Source organism: Triturus cristatus, chromosome 2_2 (assembly GCF_964204655.1).
Source record: "Triturus cristatus chromosome 2_2, aTriCri1.1, whole genome shotgun sequence".
NCBI lineage: Eukaryota > Metazoa > Chordata > Amphibia > Caudata > Salamandridae > Triturus > Triturus cristatus.
In genome coordinates, this window is record NC_140582.1 from 738866143 (window position 1) to 738891990 (window position 25848).

The window sequence follows — 25848 nt, forward strand, 5'->3', positions numbered from 1 at the left end:
CTTCGCAAAAAAAGTGTAAATTTTCAGTGTGAAAATGTGGTGTGTTCACCTTAGGTTTTGAGGCACTTCCTGTCGTGGGCACTATGTCTACCCACACAAGTGAGGTACCATTTTTATCGGGAGACTTAGGGTAGTTCAGATTTGTAAAGCAACTGTTATTACCTATTGATTTTTGATGCATTTCTCCCTTCCAAATGAAAGACATTGTGTAAATAAAAAGTGATTTCAGCCCCACAAACCCTTTTTTGATATCATTTGCAGAGAAAAACCCAGACGCTTTCATTTGCAGCCACTTTTCCCCATTTTTCACAAAAAAACAAAATGTTGCTGTATTTTGACTAATTTCTGGGATCCCTCTAGGAGAATCCACAAACCCTGGGTACCTTTAGAATCCCCATGATGTTGGAAGAAAAGGACGCAAATTTGGCGTGGATACCTAATGTGGTCAAAAAGTTACAGGGACCTAAGCGCGCACTACCCCAAATAGCCCAAAAAAGGCTTAGCACAGGAGGGGAAAAGGCCTAGCAGCGAAGGGGTTAAACAAAACAACAAAATAAAAGTATTGGCATGGCATGTCATCCCTCGACAATTTGTAAATCACAGCCTACAAGACAAAAAGAAAGATAAGATTATGCGTCATGCATCCATCAAAGGAGAGAGAGAGAAAGAGAGAAATAGTGAGGGAGAGGAAGAGAGAGAGAAAGAAAGAAAGAAAGAAAGAAAGAAAGAAAGAAAGAAAGAAAGAAAGAAAGAAAGAAAGAAAGAAAGAAAGAGTGAGAGAGAGAGGAAGACACAGAAAGAGTGAGAGAGAGAAGAAGAGAGAGAGAAAGAGAGAAAGAGTGAGATACAAGGAAGAGAGAGAGAAAGAGAGAAACAGGGTGAGAGAGGAAGAGAGAGACATAGAGGAAGAGAGAGAGAAAGAAAGCATGAGAGAGGAAAAGACAGAGAAAGAGAGAAAGAGTGTGTGATAGAGAAAGGAAGAGATAGAGAGTGAGAGAGAGAAAGAGTGTGAGTGACAGAAAGGAAGAGATGGAGTGGGAGAGTGAGTGTTGACACTGTAGAGACAATCCTCACAGCTCACCTTTCTACCACTGGTGTGTCTGCAACCATGTGCCGGGACATAGTACAGCCCTTAAGTTTAGTCATCTGAAATATAGTATAGAATCAGTAAGGGCAGAGTACATACAAATGTACACGCGTAATTCTCTGTTACGCCCCTGCACACCCAGGCTGCTGCACCCCATTGACTCTTGCTGCCCAGAGGTGTCTGTCTGCCCTGTGCACTCAGGGTGCTACACCCCATCGACCCCTGCCACCCAGAGGTTTCTGACCACCTCTGTGCACCCAGGCTGCTGTACCCCATCCACTCCCACTGCCCAGAGGTGTCCGCCCGCAGCTGTGCACCCAGGATGCTGCACCCCATCCACTCCCAGTGCCCGGAGGTGACTGCCCATTCCTGAGCACCCACAGAGCTGCACCCCATCCACTCACACTGCCTAGAGGTGTCTGCCCGCTCCTGTGCACCCAGGCTGCTGCACCCCATCCACTCCCACTGCTCGGAGGTGTCTGCCCGCTGCTGTGGAAAGAAGCCTCTTTGCTCACCTTCCACCACCGGCGTTTGTGTAAGAGGGTCCACCATGCACCGAAGCTACCTCCTCAGCCGTGCATACACGCAGTCAAGCCGAGCTCACAATTCAGGTTGGGTATTGATTGCAGGATGGTCATGCATCATCACAGGCCTGCTTGACAAAAAGCAAGATAAGATTGTGTGTCATGCATCCATCAAAAGAGAAAGAGAGAGAGAGAAAGAGTGAGAGAGAGAAAGAGAGAGAGAGAAAGAAAGAGTGAGATGAAGACAGAGAGAAACAGTGAGAGAGAGGAAGAGAGAGAGAAAGAGAGAAACAGTGTGAGAAAGAGGAAGAGAGAAACAAAAGAAGAGTGAGAGAGAGAGAAAGAGAGAGAAAGGGTGAGAGAGGCAGAGAGAGAAAGCGAAACAGTGTGAGCGAGAGGAAGAGAGAGAAAGAGTGTGAGGGAGAGAAAGGAAGAAATTGAGAGGGACAGTGAGCGCCCACACTGTGGACAAAACCCTCACAGCTCACCTTTCCGCCACCGGTATGTCTTCAACCACGTGCCGGGACATAGTGGAGCCCACAAGCTCACTGATCTGAAACATAGTACAGAATCAGTAATGGCAGAATACATACAACTGCGCATGCCTAAACGGCTGTCCCGCCTTTGTGCATCCAGGCTGCTGCACCCCATCCACTTCCACTGCTCAGAGGTGTCTGCCCACCGCTGCTCACCCAGGCTGCTGCACCCCATCCACTCCCTCCGCCCAGAGGTGTCTGCACGCCCTTGCGCACCCAGGCCTCACTGCGGACAGGGCACCCTCCACATCATGCAGCCCCGCTCCGCAGGCCACCAGGTCTCAGATTTGGTGCTGCGTCTTGATTTTACCATGGCAGAGGACATACTAGTCCACCCGCCATCATTGCAGGTTGCTCACCCGCTCAGCCCTTGCAGTGCCACTAACTCTGTGACCAGTGAGGCCACGCCACGTGGCAGTAAGCCCCTGCTGGTCGATGGCTCAGGCCTTCACTGCGGTCCAGCAGGGCACACAAAACCTGACCTGTTCGGACCACCAGGACAGGACATCATTGCAGGCTGCATCCCCGTTCAGCACTTACACTTACAGTGCCCCTACCTCAGTGCACCGAAAGTCACCGTTCCATGGCGGTGTGCCTGTGCTGGCCGCAGTGCATCCGGTGCACCAAGTCTGAAATGGAAATGGCGTAGAGCATGTGCGCCCGGTCCTTTTTATTGGCAGGGTTACGTGTCCTGTGACACCTGTGCTTGATGGGTGTGGGTGTAAACCAGCCACCAGGGAGTGGCTGTGGCGTATTGACAACTAGACCTGTGAGCAGCAGATCACTACAATGAAAATCTGGGCCATGTAGCGTTGTTGTCCCTCTCTGTATGCGTAAGCGGAGTGGGCTGGCCTGGCGTATGCCAGTCCTGTGTGAGGCTGTGAACAATGACTCCAGAGCTCTGGGCATGGTTCCGTCCTGGGTTGTATGAGGAATCAACTGATGCGGGTGTCCCTGTTATACCGCTGCCGCCATCCAGGCCGAAAGCACCAATGTGTCACCCTGTGACCCAAGTCCTAAAACATGGCCAACATGTAAGTAGGGGGAATCACTGACCCTACATTCATCCATATTTCCACACATGAAAGATCGTACACATGACATATCTGTGTGGATATTAATGTTTATTGCACATTCAGTGGAGTGTTGCAGCTGTAGCAATACAGGGCCATGCAAAGCACACATTTCTGTCTTTGGCACATGGAGGGCAGCCAATTAGAGCCAAGCTTGTGCTCGTGGGTTAGGCTCCGTTAACATATGTACGTATCCAATCCCTCCGCCAATTCCGAAGCATTTATAAATTCACTATACAATCTCCTTGCAGTACTCTAATGATTCGGTCTCTACCTATGTACTTACACAATGACCGAGATAAAGTTACATAACCAAAGTTTTTCCCACTGCCAGAGGTAACATGGTTGCGAGTGCTGTCCACAGCAGAATGTAATGTGGTAGGGTCTAGGGGAAGCATCATGCATACATAATGAACACACGGACACAGTTAGATAGATACTGGAACTGGGTACGGGCACGTGCGCTTGGCCCCTTTTTATTACCAGGGTCACATGTCCAGTGATGTCTGTGCTGGATGCATGTGGGGTGAGTGTAAGCCAGCCCTCAGGGAATGGTTGGTGCTGGCAACAGGTACAATAGTAATCATCGGATCACACACAGATATTCAATCATAAAGGGTCCATGACTTGTGCAGCACTAAGTTAGGGGCCCCAGATGTGAAATAATACACAAAAGATTCTATTGCAAAGGGTTCATGACTTGTGGTACACAGAGGTAGGGGCAACAGATCTGAAATCATACACAAAAGATTCTATCATAAAGGGTCCATGAGTTGTGGTGCACTGAGGTAGGGGCATCAGAAGCATTCCGCGCGTGCACAGCTAGCGATGATGCGTGGTCCGGGAGGGACGCACTGGTAGCAATGTCTGTTGCCTACTGGACTGCGTCATCTGCAATCGCAACTCGATCTGAATTGTGAACCCTGCAGTCCACAATGTAGATGGAAGGCAGTAGTAAGCACAGACATCGAGGAATGCTTTTTGTCACTTCCGATTGACAAAATCAGAGGACACTTCTGTCTGCAATTAATAAATCATGTCTCAATGTAAATTCTGAGCTCTGCTGACTGCAGTGTAGGTAACAAAAGATGAAATATGTATGGAATACATTGTCGAAATGTGTAGGTTTCTGGAACGTTATAGTTAGTTGACTTCTGGAATCTGAAATGAATGAATCAAGACTGAATTCGAACTGTGAGCTCTGCTGACTGCAGTGTAGACTGCCATTCAGTGTTCCTTTGGACTTGCAAGATGAATTTGGTCATTGTACTAAAGCTATAATTGATATCAAAAAAGTTCTTGAAGCAAGGATACTAAAAGGATCTTGTGTAGGTTTTGAATACCTTGTAGTTAGTTGCCTACTGGACTCTGTAATGAATGAATCAAGACTCAATTTTAATTGTGAGCTGTGCTGACCGCAGTGTAGGCCAGAGGTTAGCAAGGGCCCACAGCCACGTGGTATTGAGTTGAGCTGCTCAGTAAGTGGCACCTGAAGCAACCAGCATGTGTGGATCTGCAATGATGCGTGGTCTGGGTGGGCCGCACTGGTAGCAATGTCTTTTGTCTAATGAATTCTGCCTTAATAAGGCTGCGTGGTGATGACTTGTGGTGCAGTGAGTTAGTGGCACCTGAAGCAACCAGCGTGTGCACACTGACTGTCTATATGGGTTACTTATTAGTTGCATGAGTATCTGTAGGGGTGCCTCAGTTTTTGTGTGTGTGGGTGGGTAGGCGGTGTGTGACTTTCTGCCTACAGGTGTGAGTGGATAATTTAATGGGTGTATGGGTTCAATAGTGCATGTGGAAATGGCTGTATAGGTGAGTGAGTGTGTGTATCAGTGTGTTGGTGAGTGAATGTATGTCTCATTGGTATATGTGTGAGAAACTACATATATGAAAGGCAGTATATGTGAGTGTTGGAGTATATACATGACTATATGTGAGAGTGAGTAATTGTGAGAGTGGCTGTATAAATGAGTGTGTGCTTGTCTCAGTGATTGTATAAGAGAGTAAGTATATGTTAGTATCTGTACGAATAGGTTAGATGGTGAATGTATAACTGTATAGGTGAGTAAATGGCAGTGTTATTGATTCTTTACATGAATAGCTAGGTGTGTCAATAACTCTATGGATTAGTGATGGTGTATGAGTGTTTGTATAGGTGTATGAGTACATACAATAGTGCTGTATTGATGAGTGACTGCATTTATGAGTAACTGTATGGGTGAATGAATGAATGTGTGTGTACAGCTAGGAATTAGTCAGTGGGTATATAGTAACTGCTATTGATTTGTCTATGATTTCGAAAATGATAGACTGTATTTTAGACTGGGTGTATCAAAGGTTATATTAGGGTGTGAGGAGGTACATCAGATTATCACATGGATGATGTCATCAGTGATGTCATCAGTGATGTCATTTGAAATGTCATTAGTGATGTCATCAGTGATGTCACTGACCATGTCATCAGTGATGTAATATGTGACGCCATCAGCAGTGCATTGCAGGGGCGAGAGTTATACTTAGCTTTGCTAACTATAACGTTCCAATTTCTCTGGTTTTGTACAAGTGAAATGTCCAACTAACTATAACGTCCCAAAAACCTATCTTTTTTTCAATGAATTTCTAAAGTTTTTTAAATGCTAATTTCTAACTTTAACGTCCCTAAAACCCATGTTTTTTTCAGTGCATTTCAAAGGTTTTTTAAATACTGATTTCTAATTATAATGTCCGTTAGACCTATAGTTTTTTCAGTGATTTTAAATTATCATTCCATTCTCAACCTGATGAAAACAGCTAATATCTTCAGTTTTCCAGCAATATCTCCCGCGAAAAAAAATCTCCACAAATGAGAGCAACAACTAACGCTAATACTGATTTCTAATTATAATGTCCATTAAACCTATAGTTTTTTCAGTGATTTTAAAGTATCATTCCATTCTCAACCTGATGAAAACAGCTAATATCTTCAGTTTTCTAGCAATATCTCCCGCGAAAAAAAATCGCCACAAATGAGAGCAACAACTAACGCTAATAATATGCAGAGTAGGCGCTCCTATGCAAAAATAACACGAAAACACCACTTACCAATATTTTCAATGAGCAGCCAAATCTGCTTTGCAATCCAAAAACAGGCAATAAGCTGCGTTAGCAGTAGGAATGTAACATCTGCCTTTCACTGGTGTAAAGTAGGACGACTACCTACAGTTTGAAAGGGAGCCCAGACCAGAATCACATCTGAAGACAAACACATGTCATAGAGCTACTGATCATGCACTTCCCACATCCAAGAAGTCCACAAAACCCACTGCCATCACCCTCAGGACCTCCCCCCGGACCACCCTCTACTACGAAGGCCACAACAGGACAGCGAACCTTCCAAAAATGCCATGCCCCTCAGCCACACAATAACTGAAGGTTGCGAGATGTGGCAACCAAACAGGTGTGAAGGACGCAAGTCACCCACCAATAGTAATGCACACAATACCAAGTGTAGCCGTGATGTGCTGGACAGACCTCACTATGCAGAGCACAAACCTCTCCATGTGTACATATACTGCTGGTGCTTGTAGTGTTGTGGACAGTGGATGCAACCATGTTACCTCAGGCAGTGGGGAAGACCTCGGTAATGTATCTGTATCATCGTCCCCTGTAAGCGGAAGTGCAGTGGGCTGGTCGAATGTATGCCACTCCAGCATAGAAGTGTGAATAAATAGTCCGGGTTCTGGGCATGGTTTACTTGTGTGAAGACCAAAGCATCTGCCAGAGTGGCGGCCCTCACCTTGCCACATGGCTGCCGCCATGACCGCGGGCCTCCTCAACATAGGCCCCCTGCGAACACAGTGGCACAGCACCACAGAGTTATGTCTGTACACACTACTGCCTTCAATCTACACTGCGGACAGCAGGGCTCAAAATTCAGATGGATTCGCGATTGCAGATGACGCAGTCCAGTAGGCAAGACACATTGCTCCCAGTGCAGCCCGCCCTGACCACGCATTATCGCAGGCTGCATACACGCTGAGCGCCAGAGGTACCACTAACTCAGTGCACCACAAGTCAATGCCACGTGGCCTTATTAAGGCAGAATTCAATAGACAAAATACATTGCTACCAGTGCGGCCTGCCCGGACCATGCATCATCGCAGGGGGCGCACACGCTGAGTGCTTCAGGTACCACTAACTCAGTGCACCACAAGTCACTGCCACGTGGCCTTACTGAGGCAGAATTCATTAGACAAAAGACTAGGCCTGGGCGAAAATTTCGTTCCGTTCGCCGAAATTGCGATAATTTGACATTTTCGCGTTCCGCGGAAAGCGCGAAAGTGTCAAAATTTCCGCATTCCGCAGCTTGGCGATAATTTGTTTCTTGCTCGCGCTGTAAAATAATACATTCTCGCGCGCGCGCGTTCGCCTTACCTGAATCCCTGCGTTCGCCGACAAGTTTTCTTGATCCGGTTGCGTTCTCCATGAGATGTTGTATTGTTTTTAGCCATTTGCGCTGTCTCGCGACAGTTCGCGCCCGCAGTGAAGTCATGCGTCGCGCGATCACGTCTTTCTTCTCGCGATCATGCACCGCGAGACAACTGAAAACAAGATGGCCGCGCCCGCGAGCAACCACATGGGTAAGTTGGCAAGCCGCAACCATGCAGAAAATCTCGCGAACATGCGGGAAAAAAACTTCTGCATCTTCGCGATATTTCGGCGTGTTTGCGATAATTTTTAACATTTTCGTGATAATTTGCGAAAGTGGATTTCGCAAATTCCGCCCACCCCTACAAAAGACACTGCTATCAGTGCGGCCCGCCCGGACCACACTTCATCGCAGTTCATGTACCTAATCATCCACCCATGCAGCAGCTAACACAACATCTGAGAGACTGATACAGAGATTCACACAGTTTAGTCACTAACCCATGCATTCAGTAAGACACATTTAATCACTAACTTATACAGTCAGTCACACATTTAATAAATCCTCCACCAACACACTTATACATCAACTCATTCTTCAATACACCTTGGCATTAACATATATAAAATATATTTAAACTTTACAGAAACACACATTTACTGGATGATGTCATCACTGATGTCATTTGAGATGTCATCAGTGATGTCATCAGTGATGTCAATGACCATGTCATGAGTGATGTAATATGTGATGTCCTCAGCAGTGCATTGCGGGGGCATGAGTTATAGTTAGCTCTACTAACTATAACATTCGAATGCCTCTGGTTTTGTACGAGTGAAATGTCCAACTAACTATAACGTCCCTGAAACCTATGTTTTTTAGTGAATATATAAATATATATATATATATATATATATATATATATATATATATATATATATATATATATACAATGCGTTTCACTCACATGAGCGAGCCCATCCATGGGCGTGTAATTATAAATTATGTGGGTGTGTCAACAAAGCACGATCTCTTCATCGAAAGCCTCTGATCAGGGCGGATGCCCAGAAACGCGTCAGGCAAATAAGTGTCGACATGAGGACTGAAAGGACAAAGTGGACAGTGAGCTTGTACCCAGAGTTGTTGTTGGGGAGTGCTGCCGTGCCGGAGGGCAAGTTGGAGCTTTGAATATATATATATATAGGAGCCTTTATGTAACAAGCGGCCGTCCAGCCGCGAAGCGAGCACCACCCCACACCTTAAGGGGGCCACCGGGTCTCAATGCGGACTCAGAAGTGGAACGCGCCTTGTGGATTTAGCAGCACACCTTTCCTTGGGGCTCAGGGTGAGCTTTTTAATCGGCATTTATTTTAAGAAGCATCCATCTGAAGACTTTCACGAATGGACTACACTTCCCAGAAAACCTTCACGTACAGCCTCATCTAGAGCAGCTGAATATCAGCGTATGATGTGGTTTAAATCAGGAGGTGTGGCCTGCAATGCTTCTTTCGACCTAGATGCCTCTGAGGAAGTTATTCTAACAAAACGCGTAAGGCTGTGGTCGTGTGCCTTGGAAGAGTGAACTGAGGAAAGCTGCCTGCATACCAATAAAAGCTTTTACAGGGGGAAAGCTAAGCCGTGTTTGAGTGCTGCTTTAATGTGGACACCCCTAGGAGCCTTTATATATATATATATATTATCTACTGGTGGTCGCCAGTAGATAGTTATAGTTAGGACCGTGTTTCCATAGGAAATCTCAAAATTCTATTGTGAATAACTTTGGCGCCGGTTGACGAATCTTCGAGAAATTTTCACAACTAATGGGGCGCTCAGCTCAGCTCCTACCCTGAAAGTCTCGGGGGGATTCGTCAAGCGGGGGCTGAGACAAAAGGGGGGTCCCAAAACGCATTTTCCCCATGCATTTTCCCATAGGACCTTTAGTCGAAGGTACACCCCGAACGGCTGAACAGAATTACTTGAAATTTGGCAGAGAGGTAGTCCTCAGGTCAGGGATGTGCCTTTTGCATATATGGAGTCAATCTGTTCAGTAGTTCCTGAGAAAATTGCAGTTAAAGCACATAAATATCTATAGCCGCGCACCGTGCGTGCACCGTGCGCGCACTCTAACGTGCGCGAGCGTAATTATGATTGGTGGTTACATGTCAGTCAACGTTCGAATCGGTCGAAATCAGGAAGTGTTGGCCGCCATTTTGTTTGTTTTCAGTGCGAGAGTGAAAAAGGAAGGTGGCGAACGTGAAAAGGGGGCAGGGTAGAGAGTTCCTGACCCCCTAGCCTTTGTCAGGGGGTCCCTGAAGGACACCGAATGCAGAAAAAAACATTACATTTTTTTTTTTTAAATCGCGGGGGTGCGCGCACCGTGCGCGCACGGTGAAAAACCATATAAAACAAAAACAAGATTTTAATACGTAGTTTATTGTAAAATAAATATATAAAAAAATAATAATACATACATAACTTAGCATTTTAAAAAACGTACAAATTCACTGAAAAAACCATAGGTTTCACACACGTTATAGTTAGGAATTAGCATTTAAAAAACCTTGCAAATTCACTTAAAAAAACATAGGTTTCACACATGTTATAGTTAGGTGGATATTTCACTCGTAAAAACCAATGAAATTCCCCCGTTATAGTTAGTTCAGATAACTATATCTCGCGCGACCGCCACTCTATCACAAGGATGATGTCATCAGTGATGTCATGAGTGATGCCACTGACCATGTCATGAGTGATGTAATATGTGACGTCATGAGCAGGATTGAGGGCGCGCGAGTTATAGTTATCTTAACTTACTATAACGGGGGAATTTTATTGTTTTTTTATGAGTGAAATATCCACCTAACTATAACATGTGTGAAACCTATGGTTTTTTAAGTGAATTTGCAAGGTTTTTTAAATGCTAATTCCTAACTATAACGTTATACCCAGAAACCGTCATGGCCGCTGCAACACACATATGCCCCACAGTTCACCTTTCGACAGTGCCGTATGTGAAAGAGCGACGACCACGTGCCGGCGGAAGTTCCTGGGCCGAGATCTGTGAGCTGGGAAGGCTCCTGAGATCAACGCTGGCCGCCACGACACAGGCAGACAACGCCCAGCCTGAGGCCCAGCACCGTGGAGTGCTCTGTATACTAGTAACACAGTAGTCCAACAGGTACCAACAGTGGAATGGTGTCTTGATCCCACAATTGACGATGTTAGAACTGCATCTGAGAGTGCAGATGAAGGTACTCCTTTCGACCAGCTGTAACCAACTGTTGGTCCCAACATTGGAACCGTGTCTTGATCCCACAATGGATGATGTTAGAACTACATCTGAGAGTGGAGCTGAAGGTGCTCCCTTCGACCAGGTGCAAGCAACTCCAGGTCCCAATAGTGGAACGGTGTCTTGATCCTAGAATGGACGATGTCCGATATTACCTGCTGCTGGGTTTCCAGAGAACTTCCTCCGTTGAGGTGCATCAGACTCTGTGCTTCCGTAGCTAAGTGCTGCACATGATCATTGGGCTTGGCTGACTGCAGTGGGTGAAGTACACCGTGGTAAAGCAGGTCGGAACAGTGGAAGGGATCTTGATCCCAGAATGGATGATGTTAGAACTGCATCTGAGAGTGCAGATGAAGGTACTCCCTTCGACCAGGTGTAACCAACTCTAGGTCCCAACAGTGGAACGGTGTCTTGATCCCAAAATGGACGATGTACGATACTACGTGCTGCTTGGTTTTCACAGAACTCCCTCTGTTGAGGTGCATCAGACTCTCTGCTTCCATAGCTAACTGCTGCACATGATTATTGTGCTTGGTTGACACCAGTCGGTGGAGTACACCGTGGTACAGCAGGTCCGAACAGTGAAACGGGGTCTTGATTCAACAATGGACTATGCTAGAACTGTAAGTGAGAGTGGAGATGAAGGTACTCCCTTTGCCCGGGTGCAACCAACTCTATGTCCCAACAGTGGAACGGTGTCTTGATCCCAAAATGGACGATGTCCGATATTACCTGCTGCTTGTTGTTTTTTACAGAACTCCCTCTGTCGAGGTGCATCGGACTCTGTGCTTCCATAGCTAAATGCTGCACATGATTATTGTGCTTGGTTGACACCAGTCGGTGGAGTACACCATGGAACAGCAGGTCGGAACAGTAAATCGGGGTCTTGATTCTGTGATTGAGGATGTCAGAAGTTAAAGTTTGTGATGATTTGTGTGTACCCCCTCTGATCAGGTGCAACCAACTCCGTGCTTCCGAATCCAGTGGCACGTGGTTGTGAGGCGTTGATGACCACAGCCTCTGGCCTACACTGCGGTCAGCAGGGCTCACAATTCAGTGGTGATTGTTTAATTACAGAATCCAGTAGGCAACTAACTACAACGTCTATTGAAATATACACAATAGCCTTTAGTATACTTGGTTGAAGAAGTTTTTTGAGATGACTTATAGGTCTAGTACAATGACCAAATTCTTCTTGGTAGTAGTAAAGAACACTGAATAACAGTGTTCACAGTAGACAGCAGAGATCGCAATTCGAATTGCTTTGATTTATTTATTGCAAAGTTTTGTGTAATTTATGTTGATGTATTTTGTGAAGAAGAAGTGAGAAAAAGTATTTATGGAAGACCGTGCTCACTACTGCCTTCAATTTACACTGCAGACAGCAGTGTTCCCAATTCAGATCGAGTCGCTATTGTAGATGAAGCAGTCTTGTAGGCAAAAGACATTTCTCCAGTGCGCTCTGTCCGCACCGCGCATACGCATCATCGCAGGGTCCGCACAAGGTTTTTCTTGCTTTGCATACTGCAAACAGGACAGCTCAAGTCAATGTCACGTGGCTGTGGGCTCTTGCTGGCCGCTCTCTGGCCTACACTGCAGACAGCAGTGTTTACAATTCAGATCGAGTCGCTATTGCAGATGATGTAGTGTTGTAGGCAACAGACATTGCTCCTAGTATGGCCCGCCCGCAGCACGCATTATCGCTGGCTGTGCACATGCTGACTGCTTTTGATGTGGCTATCTGAGTGCACTAGACCTGATGGACCCTTAATGATACAATCTTTTTGTGTATTGTTTCAGATCTACTGCCTGTATCTCAGTATACCACAAGTTATGGTTCTTTAACGATAGAATAATTTTTGTATTATTTCATATCTAGTGTCCCTACCTTCCTGCAGCACAAACTATTGACCCTTTTAATATTGAATCTCTGTGTGTGATCCAATGATTACTGTTGTAGTTGATGCTAGCAGCAACCATTGTCTGAAGGCTGGTTTACACTCACCCGACACGCATTCAGCACAGACGTCACTGGATATGTGACCCTGGTAATAAAAAGGAGTCGAGCACACGTACCCGTACCCACTTCCACTATCTATCTGTGTCCGTGTGCTCATTTTCTATGCATGATACTGCCCCTGGGCCGTACCACATTACATTGTGCTGTGGACAGCGTATGCAACCATGTTACCTCTGGCAGTGGGGAAAAGTTCTATTATGTAGCATTTACATGCATGGCTTTCACAGGTGGAAGGCTATTTTACAGAGCATGAACATTGATGAAGATGACGGTTGCATGTTGTGTGTAGTGTCAGATATGTGTATATACCAAACGTCTTCAAAAAAGCTCTGTAAGCAGAAGAGGAGTCTCTCATCAAACGCTGTAGAGAGAATGACTAAAATGAGTGGGGTCCTTCAACTGTTACAATGGGAAATGTTATGAACCAATGAAATGCTTTTCTTTAAGGTCACATGGCAATCGTGCACCGAGCGCACCAGGAGGCCGCATCTGACGCGATTTTGAGAATTTTTTTTTACCATAATATAAGTTTATTACAGTTAGAAATATATAAATGTTTAAAATATGTTAGATAATCGCTTGTTCTCATATACACTTTAAACTTATTTAGATATAGTTTTGAGACGGAAAAAAAATGAGGGAATGGCGTTGCAGTCGTCACATACGCAATGCGCAGCGGGTGTGACCCCATACGTACATGACATAAGGCGCGGCTTGGTACTGCATACCCGTTGCATACCAAAGTAGCAGCTGACGCGACCACATACGTATATGATGTTACATGGGATGCGGTGCCACGAACCCTTCGGATACGAAATGCGCATCCTTTATGAGTTTAGCAGTATGGCGAATAGGATTCGCGTGTTGTGGAGCTTGGTACACTACCAGTACGGGACTTCAGCTTTCTCCCCCCCAAAAAACTAATATACATACTTTTTTTGAAGATATAAAACATTACATATTTTTCAAATTAAAAAAAAGGATAATAGAGTTCCAAAATCTTACAAAAAAATGTAGGTTTTATAAATATTAAAATATGAAATTAACATTTAAAAAACCTTTGAAATTCACTGAAAAATCCATAGGTTTTACAGATGTTATAGTTAACAATTAGCATTTGAAAAACCTTTGAAATTCACAGAAAAAACAATAGGTTTCAGGGACTTTATAGTTAGTTGGACATTTGACTCATATAAAACCAGAGAAATGTGCCCGTTATAGTTAGTTGAGCTAACTATAACTTGCGCGCCCGCAATGCACTGGTGATGACGTCACATATTTCATCACTCATGACATGGTCAGGATAGACGGAGAGACGGATAGACAGATAGACAGATAGACAGATAGATAGATAGATAGATAGATAGATAGATAGATAGATAGATAGATAGATAGATAGATAGATAGATAGATAGATAGATAGATAGATAGATAGATAGATAGATAGATAGATAGATAGATAGATAGATAGATAGATAGATAGATAGATAGATAGATAGATAGATAGATAGATAGATAGATACTGTTGGACCAGGGCCTCTCCGCAGTGTAACCAACATTGTTGCCTTTGCCCTTGATTCTTTTACTAAATTATTTTATTCTGGCCTTAGGGCTCTGTGCACTTTACCTCTGCTACCCAGTGCTGAAGTGTGTGTGCTCTCTCCTTTAAATATAATAACATTAGCTTACACCTGATTTGTTTATTCAATTTACTTATAAGTCTCTAGTAAAAGCTACTGGTGGGCCTGCTGCACTACTTATGGCAAACACTTAAGTAGCCTTACAAACCTGTCTCAGACCTGCAAATGCAGCCTGTGGTTGCATTTTTAAACCTCCATTATGACCTGGTGAAATAAACCATTTGCCTGACCAAATCTTCTTTTGAATACATATAAGCCACCCCTAGTAAAGGCCCTGAACAGCCCGGATGGTGCAGGGCTTGTTTGGTGTCTTTGGAAATGTAATGAAAAACCCTTTCTTTTGGTGGTTGTATTTAAAATTACAAGTTCGAAAATGCCACTTTTAGAAAGTTGGCACCATCCAGCCTAAGCCATTTAATGCCTGCAGTCTTTCTCTGGGTCACATGACTGGGTGCAGCTGACAGCTGAGCTTTGTGTATTCCTCCTAGAAAGTCACACGCTATAGAGAGCTTAGGTGGGGCAGGAGGAGCTGGGCACAGCCCTAATTACACTTGAATATTCTATGCCCTGCCTCCATAGAATAGGATGCATACCCCTGTAGTTAGTTTGGAGCCAGGAAAGGAACGACAGAATGTCTGTGTACTTCAAAGGGAAACCTCTAAAAGCTTCTACCACTTCAAAGGAAGGCCCAGGTATTAGTAAATGACCTCAGACACCAGCTCTTTCATGCGCTTCTGAACCTGTGGATACTGTATCAGGAAGAAGGACTGCTGTGCTGCTGAAAGGACTGCCACCCCGCTGGACACCTGTTCTGAAGGACTGTTGCCCTGCTGTGCTGACCTGATGTCTGGGTGAGAAGGACAGTTTCTGCATCTGTTGAACCCAGGACTTCAAAGTGACTCCAATGACTAGTTGGCTAGCCTCCTGACTAGAGACTCAGGGACAGAAGGTTCCAATAACCTTGAACCCAGCACCTGAACTCTGCCATCTGTGTGTCCTACCCTGCCAAGTGGGTCCACATGGAAGTGGTTCTGAAGGTGCTTTGCCAGTCCATCTGTGGACCAGCAGGAGACTGGCATTCCCTCTTCTTTTGTGGCACAACCCCAAGCAGAACCGGCCAATCATGTCTACTGTGAGTGTTCTCCCAGTGCAAGGACTCTGCATCGAATTCACAGCCCACATCAGAACCACCGCTGTGCAAAGCTTCACCGATGTAGGCCCTCGCATTTTAAATGTCTCACCATCGACAGCCTGGATGACGATGAAGGTTCTCGCTTCCCAGCTTCTAAGCTCTAAGAACCTACGCAACGCCTCGACTGTGAGATGCATCCTAAATGCTGGACGTCCCATGGCAAGCTCTCATTGACAGGATCCTTGATGATGATGCAGGACTTGCATCACCACTTTGCAGCACCTCAGAACCAATGCATCACTTCGGCTGCGCAACACATTCTCGGCACGGGACGTCGTAATACTCTGCAAACCGGACTTAATATACACTTGTTCGGGACCTAACTGGATCTCCATTACCGGCCCGCATTGGATTGAGGTGTGCCTGAATTTGTGATTTTGTCCTGGTCTGGCTCAACCAGATTTCACAGTTGGTGCTTTTTGGCTCTATTTTCAGTGAAATCTTTAAAATTACAGATCTCGAGTTCCACTTATTGGATTTTTGTAGTTTCAGTCTTGAGTTTATTAATTAAAAATGACTCTATTCTGTAAATTGGTGTGGGATCCTGGTTGTATAATGTGTCGGCATGAGGCGTTATTTCATGAAATAAAAACAGGAAGAACTGAAACTCTTTCTTGTAGTGCTCTAGCAAAGCCACAGCTTCATTCCAGCTTTTGGATTCAAAGTCAGCATTGGCTTCTATGGTGTGGAATTATTTCTCAAAGTCAACCCTTTATTGGAATATTACGTTGATGGTACGTATGTGAAAGTGCCAACAAGTTTAGGTCCCCTTGGTAGCCTTTTGGCCACAATTTCCTGAAGTACTTGCATTGTTTTAGGGAAACGTGAGAAGAATGCTGCCATGCCTCCTATAGCCAAAAAGAAAATTTGTGTCTTAGAGATCTTTGATACTGCTTGTTAAGATTAAGTTGGTGGACATAACAGTGCACATAATGGGCATTAGGGTACACATCTCTAATTCTTTTTTTGTACTCCACCAACGATTCCAGTCATTACTGAAGCACCATCATAGCTTTGTGCATTAAGTGTTTGTTTTTGAGGCTGCTCTAGACAAACCAAGCTCAGTTCAAATAGTATAGTTTAAGTAATGGTTTCTACACTAGAGTCTCTTAAATGCGAGAAGCCATAGAACATCTCCACAACTCTACTGTCATTGTCAAGGTACCAAAAGATTCCCAAATTGACGAGGCCTCTGAACGGACCAGGATTTGAGACACTTTCAGATTCATAATACCCTCATAATCCCAGTTCAAAAGCACCACAGAAACAAATGCAATCAATTATTTTTGACAGTATGGTGCCGATGCCAAAAAACATTACAAAAATGCAAGTACGATTCGCATGGAAACACCATTTCCGTACGAATCGTACAAAACACCGACCAACGAAAATATACATACAAATGTGATCCGGGAAAGCGCCGACGTGACGTCACCCTGCACGGATTATATTCTCCGGCTGCCAAAAACTGCCGGGAAATCAGGATAACGCGCACAAGGAGCACCTGTACGCGATGGACAGCCATGGACCCGAACCTACGTGTCATTCCAGCCCTCATAGCAGTCCACCTGCTCTACAGGAACCGACGCAGATGCCGCAGAAGGTCAGAACAACACCCAGGGGCAAGGGGGGGTGAGGGGCAGGACACATAACCCCTACCCAAGTCCCAAATCAGACATGCCCTGGACATACCTGACCTGCAGGACCTGGTCACCTCGAGGGGGTGGGGGCGTGTCCAGCAACGCAAGCGTCCGCCACAACGGAAGTGGATGTTGACGCGAACCGGCAACACAACAATTCCGGTACGTACTCCCTTAAGAGCGTGGGTACGGGTCGTACCACGCCCACCCCTACGTCACCCCAACAATGGCGGTACGGCCCATACCCACGTTCTAAAGGCCTGGGTACGGGCCGTACCAGCATTGTTGGGGTGATGTAGGGGTACACGTGGTACGACCCGTACCCACGCTCTTCAGGCCTGGGTACGGTGCGTACCCCTATGGCACCCCATTGGGGGTCCGCACCGTACCCAGGCCTTAAGAGCGTGGGTACGGGTCGTACCACGCGTACCCCTACGTCACTCCAACAATGGCGGTACGGCCCGTACCCACGCTCTTCAGGCCTGGGTACGGTGCGGACCCCCAATGGGGTGCTGTAGGGGTACGCACCGTACCCAGGCCTGAAGAGCGTGGGTACGGGCCGTACCGCCATTGTTGGAGTGACGTAGGGGTACGCGTGGTACGACCCGTACACACGCTCTCAAGGCCTGGGTACGATGCGGACCCCTACGGCACCCCAACAATGGTGGTACGCATCGTACCCACGTTCCAAAGGCATGGGTACGGGCCATACCCAGGCCTGCAGAGCATGGGTACGGGAATGTATGGAGCGTACCCCCACCCGATATATGTACGGAGCGTACCCCCACCCGTGTATGAATGGAGCGTACCCACAGCCCACCAGTGTATGTACGGAGCGTACCCCCACCCGTGTATGAATGGAGCATACCCACACCCCACCAGTGTATGTACGGAGCGTACCCCCACCCGTGTATGAATGGAGTGTACCCACACCCCACCCATGCATGTACGGAGCGTACCCCCACCGTGTATGTCCCGAGCGTACATGGCCAGACATAGGAGGGGTGGGTGCAGAGTCCTCCCAGCAGTGCCCAGACATAAGAGGGGTGGGTGCCTATCACTCCCAGCAGTGCCCAGACATAGGAGGGGTGGGTGCAGAGTCCTCCCAGCAGTGCCCAGGCATAGGAGGGGTGGGTGCCTATCACTCCCAGCAGTGCCCAGACACAGGAGGGGTGGGTGCAGAGTCCTCCCAGCAGTGCCCAGACATAGGAGGGGTGGGTGCAGAGTCATCCCAGCAGTGCCCAGACATAGGAGGGGTGGGTGCCTATCACTCCCAGCAGTGAACAGACATAGGAGGGGTGGGTGCCTATCACTCCCAGCAGTGCCCAGACACAGGAGGGGTGGGTGCAGAGTCCTCCCAGCAGTGCCCATGGAAAGAAAAGGGTGGAGTACCCACAAATACATTGGCCACAAATGTCAGTCAGGTGCCCAAAGACCCTGCAGAACACGTAACACATGTGTGCGAGGCTGGGAGTACACACATGCATAGTGTGTAAAAGGGAACATGTCCACATGAAGTAATGCCAATAAACTCCATACACAAGTACAGTGACCACCAAGGATGCCACTAATGATGCAGGTAGAGACATTGCCCAGCATGCATGGCCAAAGTTGAACGGATCCGTCACACACCAAGGAAATGTAGACACAGCTCAGCACAACATTATGGAAACACCCTGCAGGGAAGATGTCAGGGTCCACAGAGGGAGCAACACACCTTGGGACAATTTCACCATACAGTAAGCACACACATGAGCAAAGATTATTTGCAGAGCCCTTGTGATGGCACACAGATACCAGGGTCCACCCCATGAGCTGCACACCACAACATTTCCCAGACACCTAACACATTATCACCACCCCAAATCATGGAGCAGCACCACCAACAGCAATACCAGAAAAGCAGTAGTGTACAAAGGAAAAAAAAACATTGCTTTATTCAGCATGGAAAAAATAAAATTGTCAATAAAAGTGCAATATGTACAAGGCCCATAGGGCAGTCCATAGTCCAATTCCTGGTGGGGGACACATAGGGACACGTGTCCCCTAGCTTGCCTGCACAGTTCCTACCTCCTTTGCTTCCACAGGGGGGGGGCATCATGTGGGGGGGAAGGACCAGGCACCGCAGGGACAGGAGGGGCAAGGGCAGGTGTTGTGGGTGCAGGGACGGAGGACTCCACCACAGGGGGTGGGGCAGCGCCAAAGGTGGTGGTGAGAATGGCGCTGCACAAGGTTGCAAGGTCCCCCAGCGTCTCCCCTGCACCCGAAGGAACCACAGGCCCCAAGGAGGGGGGGTCGGAGGGATGGGTCGCAGCGCTACTGGGGGAGGGTGTGGACAGGGGGGGGGACTCAACTACCCTGACCGGGGACTCCTTTGACCGCTTGCGGGGTGGTGTCACTTTGGGGCTCAGGGACAGAGCGGCCATGAAGGAATCTTTGTTAGAATCATGGCCAGGAGAGCTGAGGGGAGTGGATTCGGAGGGAGTGGGTTGTGAGGAATGTGGACTCCCACTGTGGCTGCGTGTCTTCCGTTTGCCCCCCGACCCAGTGGGTGTGCCTACTTCACCCTGTGTGTGCGTGAGAGGAGGTGTGCACTTGGCCTTCCCTGGTGGTGCGGTGCCTGTGTCTGGTGGGGTGTGTGCATGGGACGTCTGGGTGTGCGTGGGACAGGCATGGGAGTGGGAAGTGTGGATGGTGCAGGGGTAAGGGGGGATGCAGCGCTGCAGGAGATCCACTGCTGCAGTCAGTGTCGAGTCTATAGACCTCAACAACTGGCGTTGGTCAGACTGCGCAGCTGAGATGCCCTCCATGCATGCCTCCATCTGGGTGAGCACTCGGGTGTGGGCATGGAGGACATTAAGCATCGCTGTCTGACCAACCTGCAACTGGCGCAGGATGTCCACAGACTTGGCATTCACGGCAGCAGTGGAGACAGGGGCAGGGGGTGCGGTGCCTGGCAAGAAGGAGACACGTGGTGACCTAGCACAGCGGGAAGGGACCTGAGCAAGTGGGAGGCCGGTGATGGTAATGGAGGGGGCGGGTTGAGCTGGAGTGCTGCTTTCAGCTGTGGTAGCTGCCTCCGCCCCCTCTGGGAGCTCAGCCTCGGACCCGTCAGCGTCATAGTCGGTGGTGGTACTGGACAGGTCCTCCGCCTCACTCCCCTCGGCCTCCGTGCCACTCGATGCACCAGACAAGACAGCACTGCTGGCACTGGTGCTCGCTCCCTCCTCACGGTCCGTGTCCATGTCTCCCTCGGAGTCCCCCGACGATGCTGTGGGCAAGGTGAAGAGACAGGAAATAATCAGACACCTGTATACATATGTCACATGAGTCAAATCTACATAGGTCACAGTGCATAGCCTGAAAAGCAACATGAGTAACATCTACAATACAAGGTACATATGTAGGCCCTGCAACACACAGTTGGTTGACCCACCATGCCACTGAGAAACAATGGAGAGCATGACACAACAGCAAATTACTTGATATTAAATTGGACAGAGGAGCCAGGCTCTGGGGACAATCGTGCACAGCATCTGCACCACACAGCGTTGCCAAAAAAGGGATGAGCAGGAACCATGTATATTAACTTTTTGCACATGCTGCAAAGCTAATATATTAAACCATACCCAACATGACTGGGTCACTGCACCTTGAGTGTATGTGCAGACAAACATCACACACAGGCCAGACCTAGCAAGGAGACTCCATATTTTGACATGTAGGCCTTGCCCGCACAAACCACCCCCTACCTGAGACAATGTGATTGAGACAGAGGAAGTACTTACACCTCTTACTCTGGGATGAAAACACATGGCCTGCACTAAATCCTGATTGTACACAAACTACCCCTGGTGCGCCTGGCCACATATATCATTGACAATCAACCATCATCAGATTGTCGTACCAATACACACAGGCACTGCCCACTGTGAGTATGCACAAGCAAAATTGGGTCACACTGTACAGTGTACACATGTAGCACAGTTTATGTAAATACAGATGAGGCCAGGGTACAATGCCACAGAGCCCAACCTATGCCGAAGACACAGAGAATTTCCACATTGTTGGATGACACACATGATACCTAGGGAAAGGTGCCCCAGGGCACGGTAGTGGCCACGCTCCTCCATGGTCCTGGATGGATATGACTGCAACTGAAGCAACCGTCCCTGCACTATGCATTACTCCCACTCATGTACATCATATCAGAGGGCACAACATTGGACATGCATGCTGTAAGGCAGTACACTTTCAAGACACACTCCTATGTCGGGACTCACCATCAGTGCCAACTGACATGGACCCCATAATGACTGAACTGGCCAGGGCACAGGCAAGGTCCCAAAACCTGTTACACACCACCCCCACACATGATGCTGCAATCATTGGGCACTTGGATTAACTGCCAGCCTAGATAACCTTGTGCAAGAGTGACTACACACACACCGGGGAACACATGGCAAGGAGGGGAAGGGAGGGAGAACAGCACCGGTTTACTTAGGGGAACAGGTTATGCACTGCACATTTAAACCCTGGCAGTGCATCCATGCATCTGCGCACTTCCAAAAGCTGGTGACACAACAAACACACATGTACCTACCCCCTTCCTGCTGCTGCTTCTCCCGTAAGCGCCTATCCAAGTCGGGGAAGACCACCGCCAGCACACGCTTATGGATGTGGGTCAGACGCTGGCGCCCACGGTTCTTGTGGCTCTCAGGTGAGTCCCCCAGCAGGACCCGTGCGATCCTCCTCGTCCAGCACCGGATATCCTGCCAGCGTTTCCTCTTCCGCTTCCGACCCTCCGTATTCCTCACGGCACTGACGGCTTGCTTCCATATCTCCCCCTTGGCATGGACGCCTACCTGTGAGGATGCAAAAGTGATAATACTTTAATACACCTGAGCAATGACACAGAGACACACATATTAATAATTTTTCTTGTTTGAACAGGCCATGGTGTGCAGGCAACTCATTGCACCTTTGTCATAGGGACATTATCCTCTGGGGAAGGCCAAATGCACTACGTGGCATTGAAAGTACACAGGTGGCATGAGGGGTGCCACACAATCAATGATCCTGGATCACACTGTGCATCACAAGCTACACCGGGATTATGTCCAGCACCTCAAAGCAGTCACATGCCCCAGCCCACTGACGCAACCTCAGCAGAGTACACAGACACACACAGGCACAGGACAATCACCTGCCATTGACAACTGCGGGTACAAACCTCACTCTGCCCATGTGCCACTAGACTGGGGGGTGTCACAGGTGTGGGGCTGGCTCAGCACGGCAGTCACACAGCACTGCTCCCTGCTCACATCAGATGGGCAGGGTATATCCATCCCTCATGCAGCTGGCGTGCAACACTCCACATATGCACTCCCCCACATGACAGGGGACTCACACACACACACACAAATGTCCAGGGGACGAACACATCATTTGGACACTCTCAGCACAGGTACACTAAACAAACACACATCTATGGGTACTGTCACCTGTCACACTGGGGGGACCACAGAATCACATCAGGACTGTAGAAACAACATTCCCAGGAGGAGTAGCCAGGCTGAATGTTGCATGCACCATGCATTGATTGTCACAGTAAGCACAATGCAAGTGAGGAGTGCACACAGGAACTACAGCATGCTCTGCATGGGAGACATGAGGCATTCCCCACCCTGGGACCCACTCTAAACAACATTGCATGTCTGTCACTAATGGACACAATGCCAGAAGTGACAGTCACAAAAAAGGGGCACAGTCTAAGCTAGTGGAGTCAGCACCCACCTGCTCCCCTGGTCGACCATATAGCATGGTGTACTGTGGGAGGATCACATCCACCAACGCCATATTCTCCTCCATGGTGAATGGCTGGGCCCTCTCCACAGACCTGGACATGGTGCCAGAGGAATCACGAGCAGCAGCAGTGTTGTGGAATGAAAGGATGTGCAGGCAAGTGCTCTCTCATGGGACCTGGCTGCCTTATATCTGCCTAGCTGGGCTGTTTCATTTACAGGAGTACAGAGTGATTGGTCAGTCACATTAGCATCCTACGTTTCATCCAATCCCTTTACACCTACCCCAGTGAGTGGCTTTGCATGGTTTCAAAATTGAGCATGATGTCAAGTCAACAACCACTTTGCAACAAAAGTATATTGTTTCCAACCGACTTCTGCTGGCCACCTGATGCACAAATTCAAACTTTGAACTCGGTCTCCATGTCAACCAGCATGCATTTAGGCCCTTATACTTGTCCCTCAAGTGTCCCCTATGTTATTTCAATATTTACACACAGGTACTGTGCGTTCCACGGACCTAGGGCACCCCAAATGCAGTGAAACGGATCGTACAGGCGTGTCTCCGGGCCCTATCACTATGGGAGTGCTGGCGTATGCGTACGCCATAGTAATACGGACCGTACACACGCGTGTACGGTCCGTCTTACTATGGCGTACGCATATGCCAGCACCCCCATAGTGATGGGGACCGTACACACGCCTGTACGGTCCGTATTACTATGGCGTACGCATACGTGAGCACTCCCATAGTGATAGGGACCGTACACACGCCTGTACGGTCCGTATTACTATGGCGTACGCATACGCCAGCACTCCCATAGTGATAGGGACCGTACACACGCCTGTACGGTCCGTATTACTATGGCGTACGCATACGCCAGCACTCCCATAGTGATAGGGACCCTACACACGCCGTCAGAGCGTATGTACGGTACGTTTCACACCTGACAGTGGTGACAGGCGGCACACAGACAGGAATACAGCTGGACATCAAGGCATTTTCTGTGCAGTAATACATGTGTCGGGCACAGGTGTGTCAGGCTGTGAGTTTCAAAACAAGGACATATCTACATACTCTCAATGTATGTGTGATCAGTCTTGACAGGTACTCCTTCATGGCAAGGTGTGTGGTCTGTCCTTTTTCTATGACGTGACATGTGCCTCTAGTGTTCCGCAACCTGTCTGTATGATTAATATACTTATTCTGCACATATGCGGATGTCTGGCACTCCTGTGATGCATCTGCCTGTTCACTCACACTGGCCCACAGCTAGTTTCATGCCATGTCATGTTGAGCCTGAGAATCCACGTTTGTGGCTGGCTCTTGGTAGGAGTGTCACCTGCCTGGCATACGTGTCCAGGATATGTTGCACAGACCTGACTCTATATGTAGCATATGTGTATTGCCTGTTGAACATGTGCTCAGTACATTGACATTGGTGGTGTACTGTACTCACTCTTCGTTGTCCCTTCAAATTTACTGCAGGGATCCGCCTCTCCCCTGACCAATGCCAGACTTGGCTGCCCTGAGGGAACGTGACTGTATACGCCGCTATCGCTTCAGCCAACCGTTGATTGAGGACTTGACCGCCCGGCTGGAAGCACACCTCCAACCGCTACACAGGTATCCTACTGCACTGACACCCAAGATGAAGGTGATGGCAGCCCTACATTTCTTTGCCACGGGTACCTTTCAATATACCATTGCTCATGTTGGTGGCATGTCCCAAACCAGGTTCAGCCGTGTTCTGCATCATTTTTTAGAGGCCATGTTGGATCACCTGGATGAGTTCATTAAATTCCCAAATCCTGAGCAGTTGACAGGTGTCAAGCGTGAGTTCTATGCCCTGGGAGGGATGCCCCATGTCATTGGGTCCATAGATGGAACACATGTGGCTTTGGTATCACCACAGCCACGGGAGGTAGCGTATAGGAACCGCAAGCATTACCACTCCATTAATGCCCTTGTGGTGTGTCTTTCCAACATGGTGATATCACATGCCTGTGCTCGTTTTCCAGGATCAGCACACGATGCCTACATCATGAGGCGTAGCAGGGTGCCTGAAATGATGCTGCAGCTGCGCAGCGAACGAGCATGTATTGTTGGTGGGTATACTCTGGCAGTCCTGTATTTAGCATCATCTTCCTGTCTTACTGCTTCTCCTGACCCACTTTTGTCCATGATGTTTCCATGTAGGGGACGCTGGCTATCCCAACATGCCATGGCTGATCACGCCTCTCCGCAAACCCAGCACGGCTGCCGAGCACCACTACAACAACGCCCATGGGCAGACCCGGCGAGTGATAGAGAGGAGGTTTGGCCTCCTGAAGAGCAGATTCCGTTGCCTCCACAAAACCGGCCGTGCACTCTCATATGCACCGGTGAAGGTCTGCAAGATCTTCCTCGTGTGCTGCATGCTGCACAACATGGCAGTGGAGAAAGGTGTGCCACTCATCCTGGATCCGGATGAGCAGGACCATCCACCTGTGGAGGATGAAGGGCTTGGTGACGAGGCAAATGATGTGGAGGAGGAGGAGGCGGTGGAGGACATCCATAGTCGGCTCATACGCGACTTCTTTGCTTAGTGGTGAGTTCCAGTGTCTGAGTGTGCACGCATTGGGCCGT